This window comes from Heteronotia binoei, chromosome 21 (assembly GCF_032191835.1).
Source record: "Heteronotia binoei isolate CCM8104 ecotype False Entrance Well chromosome 21, APGP_CSIRO_Hbin_v1, whole genome shotgun sequence".
Taxonomy (NCBI): Eukaryota; Metazoa; Chordata; class Lepidosauria; order Squamata; family Gekkonidae; genus Heteronotia; species Heteronotia binoei.
The window spans coordinates 116445920-116463394 of record NC_083243.1 but is presented as its reverse complement, the minus strand read 5'-3'; the positions used below and the strand labels follow the sequence as shown (position 1 = coordinate 116463394).

General features: G+C 44.0%; 1 protein-coding gene and 1 long non-coding RNA gene across 6 annotated transcripts in view; both read right to left on the bottom strand.

Annotated features, from left to right (window-relative positions):
- The window catches only part of SHANK2 (SH3 and multiple ankyrin repeat domains 2), an 811137-nt gene that overhangs the window by 233252 nt on the left and 560410 nt on the right, over positions 1 to 17475 (bottom strand). The window lies entirely within an intron of this gene.
- Positions 14527 to 16914, bottom strand: LOC132589331 (uncharacterized). Its single transcript, XR_009556580.1, has 3 exons — positions 16738 to 16914; positions 15380 to 15558; positions 14527 to 15300 (listed from the first exon to the last, which is right to left on the bottom strand). It is a non-coding gene; the product is annotated as an uncharacterized LOC132589331 (long non-coding RNA).

The window sequence follows — 17475 nt, the reverse complement described above, 5'->3', positions numbered from 1 at the left end:
TATCTACTTTTGATTATGAATCATTATTGCCTTTATGCCAATAAAGGTCTGAACAAGCCCTCTGTGAAACAATGGTGACATCAGGGTTGTGTGGTCTAATATGCAAATGAATTCTTGCTGGGTTTTTTTCTACAAAAAAGCCCTGGTTACCTCAAAAATTTTACCTCTAATTTCACCTGACCCTTTATGTAAAATACAATCTTTTATTATTTTTGAATTTCAAAATGCCTTGAGTACCATTTCACTAGTGTAAGGAAAAAGGGGCTTTCAACTCTTTCCCTCACGTTCCTGGGTTCAGCCAGCAGCAAAATAACATGTGACAGGGTGGGACAGCCAGAGTTCTTCAGCAAAGAAGAAAACACATTGCTAAGGTGGCTTAGTCAGAAAGAGACAGAAAAATAAAGGGAAAATCTTGCCTCTGAGGGAGAGAAGGAGATGGGAGCTGTCATATGTGGTTTGAGAAGGGGAAGAACTTCAATGAGGTGTAATGCCATAGAGTCCACCTTCCAAAATGGTCATTTTCTCTAAGTGAACTGATCTCCATCATCTGGACATCAGTTGTGATTCTAGCTATCTAGCCACCTCCAGGAGGCTGGCAACCCTAGGGCGGCTGTCAATGATGGTGTGATGTCACTTCCAGAAACTATAATTTCCAATGATTCCAAGAGAATATGACACTACTTCTAGATTTTCTTGGAATTTACGTCATGCTGTTGACTTTTGAAGAAAATTTTGAAGAAAATGTCTTTCTCCTAATGGTCACTGGAGTGCCAGCAGGCACATGGCAACCCTACAAAGACAAGAGTAAGGGTTTGTCTCAAACATAAGGTTGCCAACCTCCAGGTGGGGCCTGGAGGTCTCCCACTTTTACAACTGATTTCCAGCTGACAGAGATCAGCTTCTCTGGAGAAAATGGCTGCTTTGAAGGGTGGACTCCATTGCACTGTACCATGCTGAAGCCCCTCCCTTCCCCAAACCCCACCCTTTCCCAGATCCACTCGCAAAATCTTCAGGTATTTTGCAACACAGATCTGGCAACCCTGTTCAAGCATGACACTGAAATGCATCTTATTTCTTTCCTTTCTCTGTTAATGGTTATGGGGACTACCTGGGCATTCAGATTTATCAGTCAGTAATGTGTAGATGACCAGTATCAAGGAAAGGATAGTCAATAAAATCAGTTCTCACAAACACAATTCATTGCAGAGGAATACTAACAAAATGACCTCCCCCTACAATCTTCTCAAGTTGATTTACTCAGCAATTGTAAATAAATGTGGTGAAGTGATAGAAGGCACCCTGTTTCACAGTGCAGATCTCACAACAGAAAGTGAACATCAAGACAGTGACTGTAGCATCTTTGAGACTACAGTGCAGAAAACCTTGTGTTTGGAATTCTGTAGGATTCAACAAAGTGCAAGTTTATGTAAAGTGCCAGATCATTCTGGCTTATGTCAAGGAAGTGGCCTAAAAGTGCAACTACTACCCAGGCAGAAAAGGCAGTTAGAGGGAGTCATCAGGACCTCTCTCTGTCACTATCTGAAACAATTAAGGAAGCCACAAAAAATCATGACTGATGATACATGGGTTCCTGTAAACATGGTCAAATTTCTGGTATTGCCGACCCCTCAGGAAGTAGGCAAACCAAACTTAACCTAATAGACAGGCAACTTCTGAGGAACTTCCCTCCAGTCAATCATTCTACATAGTGGGGAGATGATGTCTGCCTGATAGCGTTACCAACTCCATGTTGGGAAATACATTGAAATTGGGGGGAGGGGTGAAGCCTGAGAAGCGAAGTATTTGCAGAGGGGAGGGACTTCAGCGGGATATAATGTCATAGAGTTCACCCTCCAAAGTAATCATTTTCTCCGCATAACCCGATCTCTGTCACCTGGAGATTGTTATAAACCCAGGATGTCTCCAACCACCACCTGAAGACGGCAACCCTACTTCCTGATGAGTGCTAGGACTGAATTGATAGAACCTGCCTCTCCCTTCACAGGAAGGGGAGAGATTCAAAACAAAGTTGAAGGGATAGGTTTTTAGAACATTTTAAAAACATGGTGGCAACCAGGGCTTTTTGTTGTAGCAGGAAGTCCTTTGCATATTAAGCCACACACCCCTGATGTAGCCAATCCTCCAAGAGCTTACAGGGCACTTAGTACAGGGCCTACTGTAGGCTCCAGGAGCAGTGTCTGCATTAAGGGTGGGTGGCCAAATTTGCAAAAGAGTTCCTGCTACAAAAAAGCCCCGGCAACAATATAAAAATATTAATATTGTTAAGTCAAACTATCATGCTTTCTTTTTTACACTAAAAGATTTATATGTTGGGCATGCACACAACAGTTACAAAGTCCAAAGAGATACAGTTCAATCCTATGCCTGTTTACTCATAAACCAATCTCAATTTATTCAGAGGGGCTTACTCCCAAATCAGTGTGCATGGGACTGAAGTCCTGTCAATCTGCTACAACAAAAACAATTAAGAATCTTTTGGAATTTAAAAAGACTTTTTATAATAACTCTTGTGGATTAGAATCCACTTCACATGCCAAATAATGTGTTACCTTCAGTTGACAGATTATATAACATACACTTCACTATTTATAGACAATACATACACTAAAGTGAAAAAAATGCCATGCTTTTCTTGCCATTTACAGATCACAGTTGAAAACATGGGGTCCAGGAGATAGGTACAAGAGAATTACCCACAGATTTCAAATAAAGCAATGATACCCTAGATATAACTTTGAAGAGAAATAAATCTTAAACTAGATTTTGTTTTTATGCATAACTGTAAAAGCCCATGAGTTTTCAACTCAATTAATTATGTAAGAGAGACACTAAATTATTTAACTGTAGAATTAATTTTATGAGGCATTTAAAAAAAAAAAACAGCTCCAACAAAACAGACATACATTCACTAATATCTATCCACTCTTTTCCCCCCTTAGAAAGCATTATGAAGTGATAGCTGGAAACAAATTAGCACAAATTAACAAAATCCAATGAAACACTGGAAGTGCCAAAAAATAAAAAGGGAAAAACCAGAGAGGGAAGTAGACTGGATGTACCCTACAAAGGAACCAAACTAACACCAATTTAGGAACAACAACAAAGGAGAAAATGTTACTATAACTAACTCTTAAGAGATCTTGCAAAGACAAGTGCTTTAAACAACTGCGAGCCATTTTTTCAGGTTACCATTTGAATCAAAGTGCTAAAAGAAGAGATTTAAATTGGCAGATTCACAGACTTACACAGAAACAAAAGTACCAAAGAAGTCATTTTCAAGTGTCACATTTTGACTATCAAACTTTTAAAAATTATATTGCAACACATTCCTTTCCTTATAAATAAGAGATCTAGCAAATTATCTAAAAGAATGGTCAAAATAGGAGAACCACCCTAAATTGCCTGCAAATAGTTTAGAATAGCAACCCCTGCCCCTTACAGTGGTGTATACTGACAATGAACTGGTAAAGCTTGTATTAAGCCAAACCAGCATTGCACCGAGATCACACTAGTGTAACTCCTGCACTGTATACACACTTGATGATATCAGGTTAGGAAAGGGGCTTAATTACCATTCTAACCTTCTCTAACCTCCAGTCATTTCAGTCTGTTCACTTTAGGGTACCTCCTGATCTCACCATAGGGTTTGCAAGTCCAATTCAAGAAATATCTGGGGACTTTGGGGGTGGAGCCAGGAGAATTTGGGGGTGGAGCCAGGAGACATTGGGGGCGGAGCCAGGAACAAGGGTGTGACAAGCAGAATTGAACTCCAAGGGAGTTCTGGCCATCACATTTAAAGGGACAGCACACCTTTTAAAATGTTTTCCTTCCATAGGAAATAATGAAGGATAGGGGCACCTTCTTTTGGGGCTCATAGAATTAGACCCCCTGCTCCAATCGTTTTGAAACTTGGGGGGTACTTTGAGGAGAGGCACTAGATACTATATTAAAATTTTGGTGCCTCTACCTCAAAAAACAGCTCCCCCAGAGATGAAGCTATCAGGAGTCTCGCTGTTGACTCTGCTAATAGAAACCTCTGTGTAAACAGGGAGGGATTCCAACAGAGATCAGAGCCCTTTTCTCTTTCATGAAAAATTAAACATTTTTTTCAAACTTTTGGGAACTCACACCCACACCCCCCTGGACAGTAATTAACTTCTTCCTGTTCTGTCGACAGCCCAGTTTTCCAAAAAAACAGAGTGGGATGGATTATTTTTCAAAGGAAGTGTTATTGAAACACTTCTCAGCCATGTCCTAAGAACGGGGAGGGGGGAACTGTCACAGTGTGACCTAGGAAGTGTGGGTTGAGGACATGGGCATTCATCCAGGACAGCTAGGCCCTCGCGGGGTCCTCGCAGGGTACCCAGAGGCTGCCCCATCCCCCCCTCCTCCTCCCAGCTCTGAAAGGAGAGGCCCCGCGCCCTCGGAGAAGCCGTGCGGGCGCCCACCCAGCCTCATCCCTGCACATCCCAGCCGCCTCCTCCTCGCTCACCCGCTGGAGAGCCGGCAGACGCACGCCAGGCTGCCCCGGCTCCGGCAGCCTTGGCGAGGTAGACGAGGAAGGAGGTGAGATGGCCGAGCTCAGCCACCCAAGGGAGGCCCACCCCGGTCCTGTGCGCGCCCTCCTGCCTGGCACTCACCACCTGGCGCGCAATCTCGGTGGCCGCCTCCAGAAGCCCTTCGCCGCCGCCTCCAGAAGCTGAGCGAGCTCCTTGGCGCCGTTTCCCCCCTTCCCCCCCCGCTTCCATTTTTGGGTGGGGCGGGGGAAGAGGGTGGAAATCCTGGACCACCCCCCCCCCCGCCAGAGCGGGAGGGTTGGGGAGCCTATCTCACCATGGTCATACTCCTGGTTGAGGGAGCTGTGTTCCATCTCTTTGTATTCTGCATGTAGATTACAGCAGTTTGATATTAGGAAGGCCATGTCTTCTTCTGTCTACATGCCATATTGTGGGTTGCTATGGACTCCAGTGAAATTGCTATACTTTGTGGGGTGTTTTTGTGTATCCTGCATTCTTTTGCATTTTTCTTCACAGTGTGAAAGCTGTTGGTGCTACACTGGTGTTAAGTGCCACAAAGTCTTTTCCAACTAGGGTTGCCAGGTCCCTCTGAGTCCCCAGTGGGGGATTTGGGGGGCAGTCCAGGAGGGGGCAGGGCAGTCCAAACATGATGACATCACATAGAAGAGATATCATCATATCGGGGATGGGGGGTCACACATGTTTGCACTCCAAGCTGTGATTGCAGCTTGGATTGCAAGCACATGCTGCCCCCCCCCCACTTTCCCAAAGCATTTAAAGCAGGAGTGTCCAACCTTTTGGCTTCCCTGGGCCACTTTGGAAGTAGTAGTACTTTATTCACGGTCATCCGACCAGCTTAATACAAACAAAAACAAAATCATAAGAACAAACCCATCACCTCTTACACAAAATTCCTGACGCCAACTATTGCACATATTGTTAAAACTCATAACCAAGATTTACACTCTCAATTTCCCTCCTTTCCAACTGAGCAACATAACAGAAATGGGCAATCTTAGATGAAACATCAGAATGAGCATCAGACAGGAGGAAAGCAATCTGCTCATCCTCCGGCCTGCCCGCAAAGGACCCGAGAATTGGAGAGATTAATCTTGCCCTCAAGTCATTGTAATTAGGGCACCGCAAAACGATGTGGAGAGTTGTTTCGACCTCATTGCAATTACAGGGGCACAATCTTTCCAGATATGGGTACACAGCGTAACGTCCCAAAAGCACCGAAGAGAAAAGTGATGTTGAAAAGATACCTGGCTGGGGACAGTACTTCGGCTTGCTTCCCTAAGAAAATGTGCGCAGAAAGACTAGCTCTAGCAGATCTCAGTTCAAGCTCAACCAACCTCAGGCGCAAAAGTTCTTTCACATCCCTCAGTTCCATCATTGCTAGGGACTCAGGGGAGAGATCACAGAGTCTAAAATGATCTAGACACCTTTTCTCCCAAGTTCCCACAAAAGAGTTGAAAAAAATCAGATGGGGAAGGCCACCTGGCTTTGAGAGAACCCTCAAAAAGTAACAAAGGGTGTTTAACCACATAGACGTCTCGATGCTTGGGACGCCAGATTCCAACCTGATGGCAGTGTTTGGCACACAACTGGGAACAGACAGAAGCTTGCGCAAGAGTTTAGTTTGTACTATCTCCAACGGCTTGGTGGTTGAATAAGGGGCAATTTCAGCGCCATAGAGCAACTGGACCCTGGTCTTTGCAGTATGCAGCCTTAGTGCTGCAGGCAAGAATTTGGCCCCTTTGGAGATGTAAAAACGGTAGATGGCATCAGCTGTTCTTTGCGCAGATTGTGCAACATAGTTCTTATGTGCCAAACGCTTTCCCTGATAATGAAAAATCACCCCCAGGTATTTAATAATTTTTACTTGCTCAATGGGTTTGCCATTTAGAAACCAGCAATGAGCCTTGAAACGTTTGGTGAAAACTAAAACCTTGGTTTTATCTAGATTAATTTCCAGCTTTTCCTGCAGACTGGTCTGGGTTAGATGGCGAAGGGCCCTTCACATACCAATCTGCGTCCTGGATAGTATAAGCACGTCGTCAGCATACGCTAGAACTGGAATATGCTGATCGGCGAGCTTGGGAGGATGTAAAGCCAAATCATTAAAGGAGGTTAGAAGTGAATTTATGTAGAAATTGAAAAGCAAGGGGGCGAGCACACAACCCTGTCTGACACCCTTGTTCACTAAAATTGGTTGGGTTAGATGGCCTTGAGATGAGCATCTTATCCTGAAGCCCGAGTTACTATAAAGGCTAACCATTAGCAACAACAGCCATCTGTCAATAGACGAAGCTGCAAGCTTGTCCCATAACCTGGATCTGGGTATAAGATCAAAGGCAGCCTTAAAGTCGACAAAGGCTGCAAAGAGTCTGGAGCCCTTTGTGCCCAAATATTTATCAACCAAAAATTGCAGCACCAAAGTCTGATCAAGGTGGGATCTTCCAGGGCAGAAGGCAGCCTGAACATTGGCAATAATGCCTTGAGAATCCATCCAGGCCGTAAGTTTGTCCCTCAGATGTAAGGCATACAGTTTGCTAATAGCACTTAGCAAACTAATTGGCCTATAGTTCGAGGGGAGTTCATGACCCCCTCTTTTGTAAATGGGCACAATAATCGCCCAGCCCCAATCGGCTGGCATGTTTGCTGTCTCATCTATATATGAGAAAAGGGAAGCCAACGTTGGAGCCCACCAGTCCCGATGCTCTTTGAGTAGGTCAGACCTAATGTAATCCCCCCCCCAGGGGCTTTCCCGCTTTTCACCCTCCCTAAAAGGGAGTTCACTTCCTCGCAGGTGACAGGATCCCAGGACGGAATGTCCTCTGTTAGCAACTTCGCTCGTAGGGTGGGGCAAGAGGGCTCTTCAGAGGCATATATCATCTGAAAGTGTTCCACCCACTCTGCAGCAGTAATATGATTTGAAGCTTCTGAGGGGAAAACTTTCAATAGTGGATTAATTGTATGCCAAAAAAGCGATGAATTGTTTGATTTAGCTGCATTAATCAGGGCCTCCCAGTTTTTCTTAATAAAAGTTTCTTTCTTATGTTGGGTAAGTTCCTTGAATTGTTTTTTTAGGACTTTTAACTGCATATAGTGAGCCGTCAATTGAGATTCCCTTGCCAGAATCAGGCCAGCTGTAACCTGCCTCTTTAAGGACCTGCATTCTGAATCGTACCACTTGTAAGATCGTCTTTTCAGAACTGTGTTATTATGCACCTCCCGCTGTCACTCAAAGTCTCAATTGCCTTGCCGTTTAAGTCTAGAGAGATCCATCACCCTTCCGACCACTTAAGCCCTGTGACTGGCTGTGTAAAATGGTCCAGCAGAGTCAGTGCTAAGATCAGGAGTCTCTTGGGGTGTGAACAGATGATGGGCCTCAGGAAAATGATAATGGAGAAGGAGAGTAACATTGTCTCGCATTACAATGACAACCACTTTGGAAGATAGGCTTGCCAATCCCCAGGTCCCAGCAGGGGTTCTCCCGCTTTCCCAGGCTCCTTCCCACCCCCAGTCAGCTGGCCAATGGAGGGAAGCCCCACCCCCACAGCCACCATGTGACTTTCCACGTCCAAAGGCTTCAGTCTCCGATTGGAAAGGCTTCCTCTTGAATGGTGTGTCTGTGTTACTTTGAAGAAGTTGGCAGCAACTCATGAGTAGAGATGCCAATCCCTCGCTTCAGAGTCACCAGAAATGAAAGGGGGCGGGGGGGGGGAGGGAAATGTCTGCTGGGCACTTCATTATTTCCTACGTGGAGATCGATTCTCATAGGGTATAATGGGGAATTAATCTGGAGGTATCGGGGGCTCTGGGGGGGGGCTGTTTTTTGAGATAGAGGCACCAAAGTTTCAGTATAGCATCTAGTGCCTCTTCCCAAACTACCTTCCAAGTTTCAAAACGATTGGACCAGGGGGTCCAATTCTATGAGCCCTAAAGAAGGTGCCCCTATCCTTCATTATTTCCTATGGAAGGAAGGCATTTAAAAAGGTGTGCTGTCCCTTTCAATGTGATGGCCAGAACTCCCTTGGAGTTCAATTATGCTTGTCACACCCTTGCTCCTGGCTCCACTGGCTCCTGGCTCCACCCCCAAAGTCCCCAGATATTTCTTGAACTGGACTTGGCAACCCTATTGGAAGAAGGATTGTCTTGGGCTGCACATAAAATACACAAACACTAACAATAGCTGATGGTGAGCTAAAAAAGGTCCATGCATATTTTTTGTGGTATCCACCACTACATATAAGCAGAAAAGCTCTTGCATAATAATGCCCCATTCGGAGGGTTTTTAAAAATCGTCAAGCAGGCCCCAGGTTTGTGATCACTGATATAGAAAATGTACATATCTAGCTAATAAAACTTCATTTTTTATTATTATAAAAGTAAAAGAAAAGAGGGCAGCATAAAACTAGTGGCACAGACCAGACCACAATGAAACATAAGGAAGGGGGGGAATCAGTTAAAAAAAAAAAATTATCCCATCCCTCCCGGAAACACAGGGGCTTAATGCCCTTTCTGCTTCTCTGCTGCAGATGGCCCAGAGCTGAAGCAGGAACCATGCCTTCAAATTGCTTTCCAAAGAAAATAAGGTTTGTTTGGTTTTCTTTGCCTGATCCCAAATTCTGTAGCTGCATGCTTCTCTCTGTACTATGTTTGTTTCTTTCAGATAGGTGAGGGGGGCTCCTTACATAACGTATCAATGGGCACTTTGGTTAGCAGGAACAAAAGGAGGAGCAAACTGCCAAATTGAAGGTGTGAGGCAGTCTGTGAGGAACTCAGGCTCCGCTCCTCCTCCTTCCTGATTTGTCATCCTCCCTGCAGCCTGTCCGAGTCCAATTTAATCCAGCATTCAGTCTGTTTAGCACCAACAGGTGATACAAATGAGGGGTCCAGAGGGGGCTGGGGAAACTGAGGCTGCAGAGGGGGCCTATAGAAACTGCTAGGGGGCCAGGCCCCTTGAGTTGGGTAGAAGACATGTGTGTTTGCTCTGTTCCCAAACCATGCCGACAGAGGGGGAAGGGAAATCATTGCTTCCTCTCCATGCGCTCGCTCAGAAGATTGGAGTAGAGGATGGGGGAGGGAGTAGGCAGATTTTTTTTTCTTTTTCACACCAGCCCCTGCTTCCCAACTGAAGCTGGCTTTTGCTGACAGACACAGGCCTGCTTTTAACGCTGTCCCAAGCGCAGAAGACTCACTGTCAGGAGCAAAAGGGGGCGGGGAGTCATTGATTTGTTTTTAAAGCAGGAGGCCTGTTTTTTCTACAAAAAAACCCTCTCTCTTCAGAGACTTCAGGGCGGGGCGGGGCGGGGGAGGAACCCTGTCTCTTTTATAGTCCCAGCTACAGAGAAGGGTAAGGAGATTCTGGAACTCCCACAGTGAAGAGATGGAGGGGGAATGCAACAGAATCCAACCGAGGCAGCGGAGCATTTCCATTTTGGGGACAGCAAGCCCAGCTCCACCACACACACCCTACCCTCCAACCTTCACAGAGAGGGGCCAGCAACCTCCGGCATGGAAAATTCCCACCCCACAAGCCTGCCCAGGAGTTTGGGAGGCTGGCTCTGCTACTCCCCAACTTTCCCAGAGAGGGGCCCACAGCCACCCCTGATACCTCCAGAGCACAGCTGAGGGTTCTTTGTCCTAGGTGGGAAATCCAGAGGGGCCTCAGTAGGAAAAAAGAAGAGCTGGAGAGCTTCCAGGAGCAAAGGAAGAGCACTCACACACACACATGCTCTGAGTCAGCTCTGGCACCCTCTCTGGTGGTAGGGGGAGAAAGCAAGGAGGAAGAAAAAGCAACCAGATGTAGCCTCAGTCCCAGGATCTGCCACCTCTGTAGCACACTGTTCCAGGTGCTGTTTTAAGAAAGTTTATGAGTTTGCGTTGGAGCCGCATTCAAAGCTATCCTGGGCTGCATGTGGCCCTTGGGCCACAGGTTGGACAAGCTTGATTCAAAGGATACCTTTAAATGCTTTGGGGAAGAAGTGGGAGGGGGCATGCATGCAAACCAAGCTGCGAAATCATGGCTTGGAGTGCAATGTGCTTGCATGCCCCCCCCCCAAGCATTTAAAAGATACCTTTAAATGCTTTGGAGAAGAAGGGGAGATTGTACACATTTGCACTGCAGCTTGGAGTGTAAACAAACATGCACACTCCCCCTTTCTCCCCCAAAGCATTTAAAAGACACTTTTAAATCTTTGGGGGAGAAGGAGGGATTGTGCGCATTTGCACTTTAAGGTGTGATCATGACTTGGAGTGCAAACACGTGCAACCCGTCCCCATTTCTTCCCCAAAGCATTTAAAGGTATAAATGCTTGAGGAAGAAGTGGGGGGAGTGCTAGCAGTGGGACTTGGGGGCAGGGCTTTCCCCCACCAGTCAATGGGTTGCCAACAAATTGGAGGGTTCCACCAAAACCAGGGGAACCCTGCTGAGACCTGGGTGATGGCAACCTTACATCCGACGTATGGTGACCCTATGAATTACTGACCTCCAAAATGTCCTATTGTTAACAGCCTTGCTCAGGTTTTGCAAACTGAGGGCCATGGCTTCCTTTATTGTGCCAATACATCTCATGTTGGGTCTTCCTCTTTTCCAACTGCCTTCAACTTTTCCTATCATTGTTTCCTTTCCCAACTATTCTTGTCATCTCATAAAGTGACCAAAGTACAATAACCTCCATTTAGTTATTTTAGATTCTAGAGAGAGTTCAAGCTTTATTTGTAGTGTTTTTTTAAGAACACACTTGTTTGTCTTTTTGGCAGTCCACAGTGTCTGTAAAACTCTCCAACACCACATTTCAAATAAACCAACTTTCTTCTGCTCAGCTCTCTTCATTGTCCAGCCTTCACACCCATACATAGTAATAGGGAATTCTACAGTATTAATTACCTTGATCTGGGTTGCCAGTGACACATCCTTAAGGATCTTTTTCTAGCTACTTCATGTCCTTCCCAGTCTCAATCTCCTGATTGTTTTGCTTATAGTCTCCATTTGGATTGATGACTGAGCCAAGGAATAGAAAATCTTTAACAATTCAAATTTCTTCATTGTCAATCTTAAAGTTGTACAATTCCTTTGCAGTCATTACTTTTGTCTTGTTGATGTTCAGCTGTAATTCTACTTTGGCACTTTCTGCTTAAACCTTCATCATGAGTTGTTTCGAATCTTCACTCTTTGCTGCCAGCAGGGCTTTTTTTTGTAGTAGGAACTCCTTTGCATATTAGGCCACACAACTTTGATGTAACCAATCCTCCTGGAACTTACAGGGCTCTTCTTACAGGGCCTACTGTAAGCTCTTGGAGGATTGGCTACATCTGGGGGGTTTGGCCTAATATGCAAAGGAGTTCCTGCTACAAAAAAAAGCCCGGGCTGCCAAGAATGTGGTGCTATCTGCATATCTCAAATTGTTAATGTTCCTTCCACCAGTTTTCACTCTACCTTCATCTAAATCTAATCCAGCTTTCCTTATGATGTGTTCTGCATATACAATGAATTGACAGGGAGTTAAAACATGTTCATATGTGATACCTTTGTTTCTCCATATTCTGTCCTAACAGTAGCCTCTTGTCCAAATAACAGGTTGCATATCAAAACAATCAGATGCTGTGGCACACCTATTTCTTTTAAAACCAACCACAACTTTTCTTAACACAAGCTGATTTTCTCCAGAAATTCTCTTGTACATTCCAGCAACCATTGTGATTTTGCTATATGATTTCTAGTGTTCTTCCTTTACTGAATCCTGCTTGAACATGTGGCATTTCTTACTCCATATATTGTAACCATCTTAGGGTTGCCCATTCCAGCTTGGGAAATTTCTGGATATATGGGGACAGTGCCTAAGGAGGGTGAAATTTGGGGAGGGAGAGAGCGCTCAGCAGAGAAGTTACAGAGTCCAGTCTCTGAAGCTGTCATTTCCTGCAGGTGAACTGATCTCTATGGTCTAGAACAGGTGTCTCCAACTTTTTTTGAGCCTGTGGTAGGGTTGCCAAGTCCAATTAAAGAAATATCTGGGGACTTGGGGGGCAGAGCCAGGAAACTTTGGGGGGTGGAGCCAGGAACAAGGGTGTGACAAGCATAATTGAACTCCAAGGGAGTTCTGGCCATCACATTTAAAGTGACAGCACACATTTTTAAATGCCTTTCTTCCATAGCAAATAATGGACAGTGGCACCATCTTTTGGGGCTCATAGAATTGGACCCCATGGTCCAATCATTTTGAAACTTGGGGGGTATTTTGGGGAGAGGCACTAGATGCTATACTAAAAAGTTGGTGCCTCTACCTCAAAAAATAGCTCCCCCCAGGGCCCCCAATACCCGTGGATCAATTCCCCATTATTCCCTATTGCAATTGTTTTCCATAGGGAATAATAGAGTGCCCAGTAGACATTTCCCTCCCCCCCATGCTTTCTAAAGCAGGGGGAGGGCCTCCAAACCTGGGAATCCCCTGCCCCCTCCCTCTCTCACACACACAAATACTTTCTGGGTCTTGTTCCTGCAGAACTTTACTTGCTCTGAAAATGAAAGCAAAACAAAGGGAGGGGCCATTCTCTGATGAAACTGTTACTGACCCTTTCCCATGAAGCCTTTCCTGTTTCCTGCTTCCTACTCAGCCTTAAAGGCACACATTTAAAAAACAGACCTGTCTGCAGGTTTCCAAACCTGCAGGTGCTCTAAAACTACATGATGATTGTGGGGGTGGGGCTTTCCCCGCTGGCCAGCTGGCTGGGGGTGGGGGGAACCCTGTAAAAATGGGGGATCCCTTGCTGGGACCTGGGGAGTGGGAAGCCTAGCCCGTGGGCACCTTAGAATTCTTTCACAGGGTAGTGTGCACAACCACAAAATGGCTGCTACAAGAGATGGAGCCCCACACACAAAGACACAAACACAAAGGAAGACACAGTGTAGGGGAGAAGAGGTATACGTTTAAAAAATACACTGGGAAGAAGAATGAGAGAGATACTCTCACTGTAGTGGCAGCTGTTACTGAAACTTTTTGAAAAATCACCACAGCCAATCAGATGCTGCTATGGGCAATCAGATGCCCTGCTCAGCAAACACCACCAGGCCCAACCCACTTTCTAAAAACACTTGGCAGCCTCCAGCAAAGGCATTAGAAGGTCCCCTGTTCTAGAGACCCGCTGTAATTCCAAGAAAAATCATAGACTGACTTGAAGGTTGGCAAGCTATGAACTGAGGCAGGTCTTAGGCAATGCTTTCCCCAAACATTAAAAATGTCAGATAGTCTACTGTGTTTGCATTGTTTCTGAGAAACAGACTTTATACAGTTAACACAATTACCAATCAATTACTGCAAGCTTACTTTTAAATTCGGTCTGCAGGTTTGTTCAGGGGGTAAGCAAAAATCCAGCAGGGAGTAACTGAAGCGTATGGATGTAATTTTGCACCATTTAAATCACTGAGAGTTTTATTATTAACTTCAGGAGCAGCAACATTCCACCCAATGTCTAGTGTAACATATTGAGGGTTTGCTGTAAAATGGTGCTCCAAGAAAAACTTCTAAAATACTTTTTTATTCTTAAAAAGATAACAATCTTGTCGATTTGACAAGTTGGATCAATTTGACATCACTGCAAGATTTATAAGAGCAAAGGAGTTTTCTCATGTTACCTGTGCTGGCAATTATTAAGAAAATTATTGAAAATAAAATGGCTGGTAAATCACAGTGCCTTTGTATAGATCTGGATCTGAAATAATGTGTACAGTCCTGGTTGATCCATTTCAAGAAGGATATCATGGAGCTGCAAAGGGTCCAGAAAAATGCAACTGAACTAATCAAGAAAAGGTTAAAGAATTTGAGGCTTCTCATGTTAAGAAAAACTGGCAAAGAGGAAAGAGTTTTATAAAGTATGCCTGATGTGCAGAATGTGAATAGAAACAATGTTCTCTCTCTCTCTCACCAAATACTAGAACTTAAGGACATCGACTGACGTTAATGTACAGCAGGCAAAAAGGAAGTACTTCTTTGCACAATATATAATTAACATAAAATTCATTTCTACAAGATGAATTGATGGCTGCTAGCTTAGACAGCTTTAAAATTAAGCCAAAAACAGCTCCCAAAAGATTGTTTCTGAGAGTCTCAAGAAGCAGCATTTCAGGGGACATTTGGGGCTGCAGTATACAAGTACATTGTTTACCATGTATAACAGTTATGATAAAGACACAGGTGACAGCTGAAGGACTTTACCTGGTGCATGAGATGCTCCTTAAAATATGCAGTTCCTAGGCTATGAAGGATTTTATAGGTTATAAGCCTAACAACCAGAATTGAACTCAGAAACCAAGTGGCAGCCAATGTAGCTCTTTTAAGATAGCTGCATTTCTATTGGTTAGCCCCTGACAATACAGGGTCTACCACATTCCCAACCATCCTACTAGAGTTAACTGTATAGCACAAAGATTATATATTATCTACAATATCAGTATTTCCAATGTATATACAAGAGACTATAGCTACACAAAACAACAGAATGTTACTTACAGACAATTACAGTAGAATATATCTTCCGAATAAGGTACAAATACAGACTGTTTCACAACTAATTATTTCCCATAAGAATAAAGCATCAGCTATAAGTCCTGTGGCAAGAAAACATCCCAGCTGTGAGGCAGCGTCGTCTTCTTCCAATCCTCCAATGGATGTCAGCATAGATTGATAACAGATCTGGTCAACATCTGGTCAACATTTTGATTCCCAAGTTCTGATTGGAGAATCTTCCTCAGATGTTACTATTCACAAACAATAACCATATAAAATACAAGCCTTACAACCCCCCTAAATTCTGCCCCCTTGTAAAATCATGCTTACCCATCCAAATTTGAATAATTATATGAAGCACCAGTCCAGAATGAAGTTGACTGCAGTTCCAAGTTTCCATACAACTGGAGATTCTCTTGTTAACATTCTGAACCATCGGCAGTTTCCAGATTGGATTCAAGGACAGCCTCTCTATGAGGTATGGATCAGCATAGCTAGATCAGCTGAGTCTAAGAAAGGGGACAATTGCTGAACCAGATGCAGCTGACAGAAAACACCCTTGGCCACAGTGCCAACCTGCTTTTCAAACAGCAAGACCAGGGTCCATGAGCACTCTCAATCTGCTCTGTAAGTTCCAACTCCACTCCATCCAAAACAAGTGGATACTTCAGCTTGTTTTGCATTAGTCACTTGATCATGACCTCAAAACACTGGTTCTGAACATAAAGAGATGACTCTGGAGATTTAGATAATGAGTAGGGTGTCATCTGCATGGAGTAGGGTGTCATCTGCATATTGATAATATCCAATTCCAAAGTTCCAGATCTTTCAGCAGGCTCATACAAACACTGAAGACTTATGATGGAACACTCGGCCAGATGACATCAGGGCCCTGCAACATCTTTTTTCGAATCTGAAAGGGCCTGTAAAACAGAGTTGTTCCACCAGGCTTTCCACTAAGGATTGTCCTACCATCTATTACTAGTGCTGCTTTTTTTTATATAACAGTCTAGGATGCTGGTTGTTGGGTACCAAAAGCCTATGTTTTTATTCTGATGCCTAAACTAAGGTGTTGTTTTACAGATTATAATTATTTTGGCAAGTATATTTTTATCTTTACTTATGGATTGTTTGATGTTGTGAGCTGCCCAGGCTCCTGTGATCCAGAGGAAGGGTAGGGTATAAGTCTAAAAATAAACAGAATAAATAATGGGTGAAAGTGTATTGAAGACATATGAAAGTGGCCCCAAGACATAAAAAATAGGTAGTGATACAGAACAAGTCATGTGAGTCCATTCAAAGTAACATGACAATTGTTAATACTACACCTACATCAAATTCTAGGTAGCAATACTGATATTCAAGGAAATATCTTGCTTGTGGTAGAAGGCCCAAAGCACTACTCAGGAGTTAACTGACAGAGATGTGGCAGAAAGCAAATAAAAAACCCACTAGATCTTTTAAAAAACCTTCCAAGATTGGCCACAAGAATGCCTGCTTATTGTTAAATGGGTGACAATATATCAACGTGTGGCTAAACATTTGTTTAGTGATGTAGTAAACATACTGCTGTCTTTTGAGTATAGGAGACAAGTAATCATGCCCTTAATTAATTCAAGGAAGCCACGTAAAGGGATTTAGCTAACAGCAAGAGACTCTTAGCCTTCAAGTATTTTAGGGTTGCTTACCCTCCAGTTAGTAGGTAATGGAATCTTCATCTAGTACATCCCCTAAAATTAGGATTGTCAGTTCTGTGGGGAGGAGAGAGGACTCAGAATGGTAAAATGTCACAGAGCCCACCCTTCAAAGCAGCCATTTTCTCCAGGGGAGTGGATCTCTATCTGCTGAAGATCAGTTGTAAAAGTGAGAGATCTCCAGGCCCCTTGGCCTCACCTGGAGGCTGGATCTTTTTTTTTTTTCCTGCCTTACAAGAGATTTGTGTGTTATGGTTAGAGCTGGGAAGACATATGATCAACTGCTGCCTTTTGCATCCTCAAAGGGAAAGTACTTTTGGGTGGGTTTTTTTGTTTGTTTTTGCTTTTAGCTTTTTATTTCTTTGGTATACATTGAAGTCTCCAAAATGACCATATTCAATAAAAATCTGCAGCTCAGCCTGTATTAAAAATGAAACACAACTCATCAATAAAGCATACACTACACATACAGTACAATAAACTACACAAATGTAACAAAACAAAACACAGGGCAGGAAGAAGGGAGCATCGAGGGAGCACCAAACCAAACAAAAAGTCTTCAATTGACCAAGAAGGCCTCTCCAAGTTTTTTGCCCACCTAATCTCAAAAGGTGAAGGCACACAAAGCAGGGCCTCAGATGATTGTAGCAGTTGTTGATGATGATGATACTGGATTTATATCCTGCCCTCCACTTTGAATCTCAGAGCAGCTCACAATCTCCTTTATCTTCC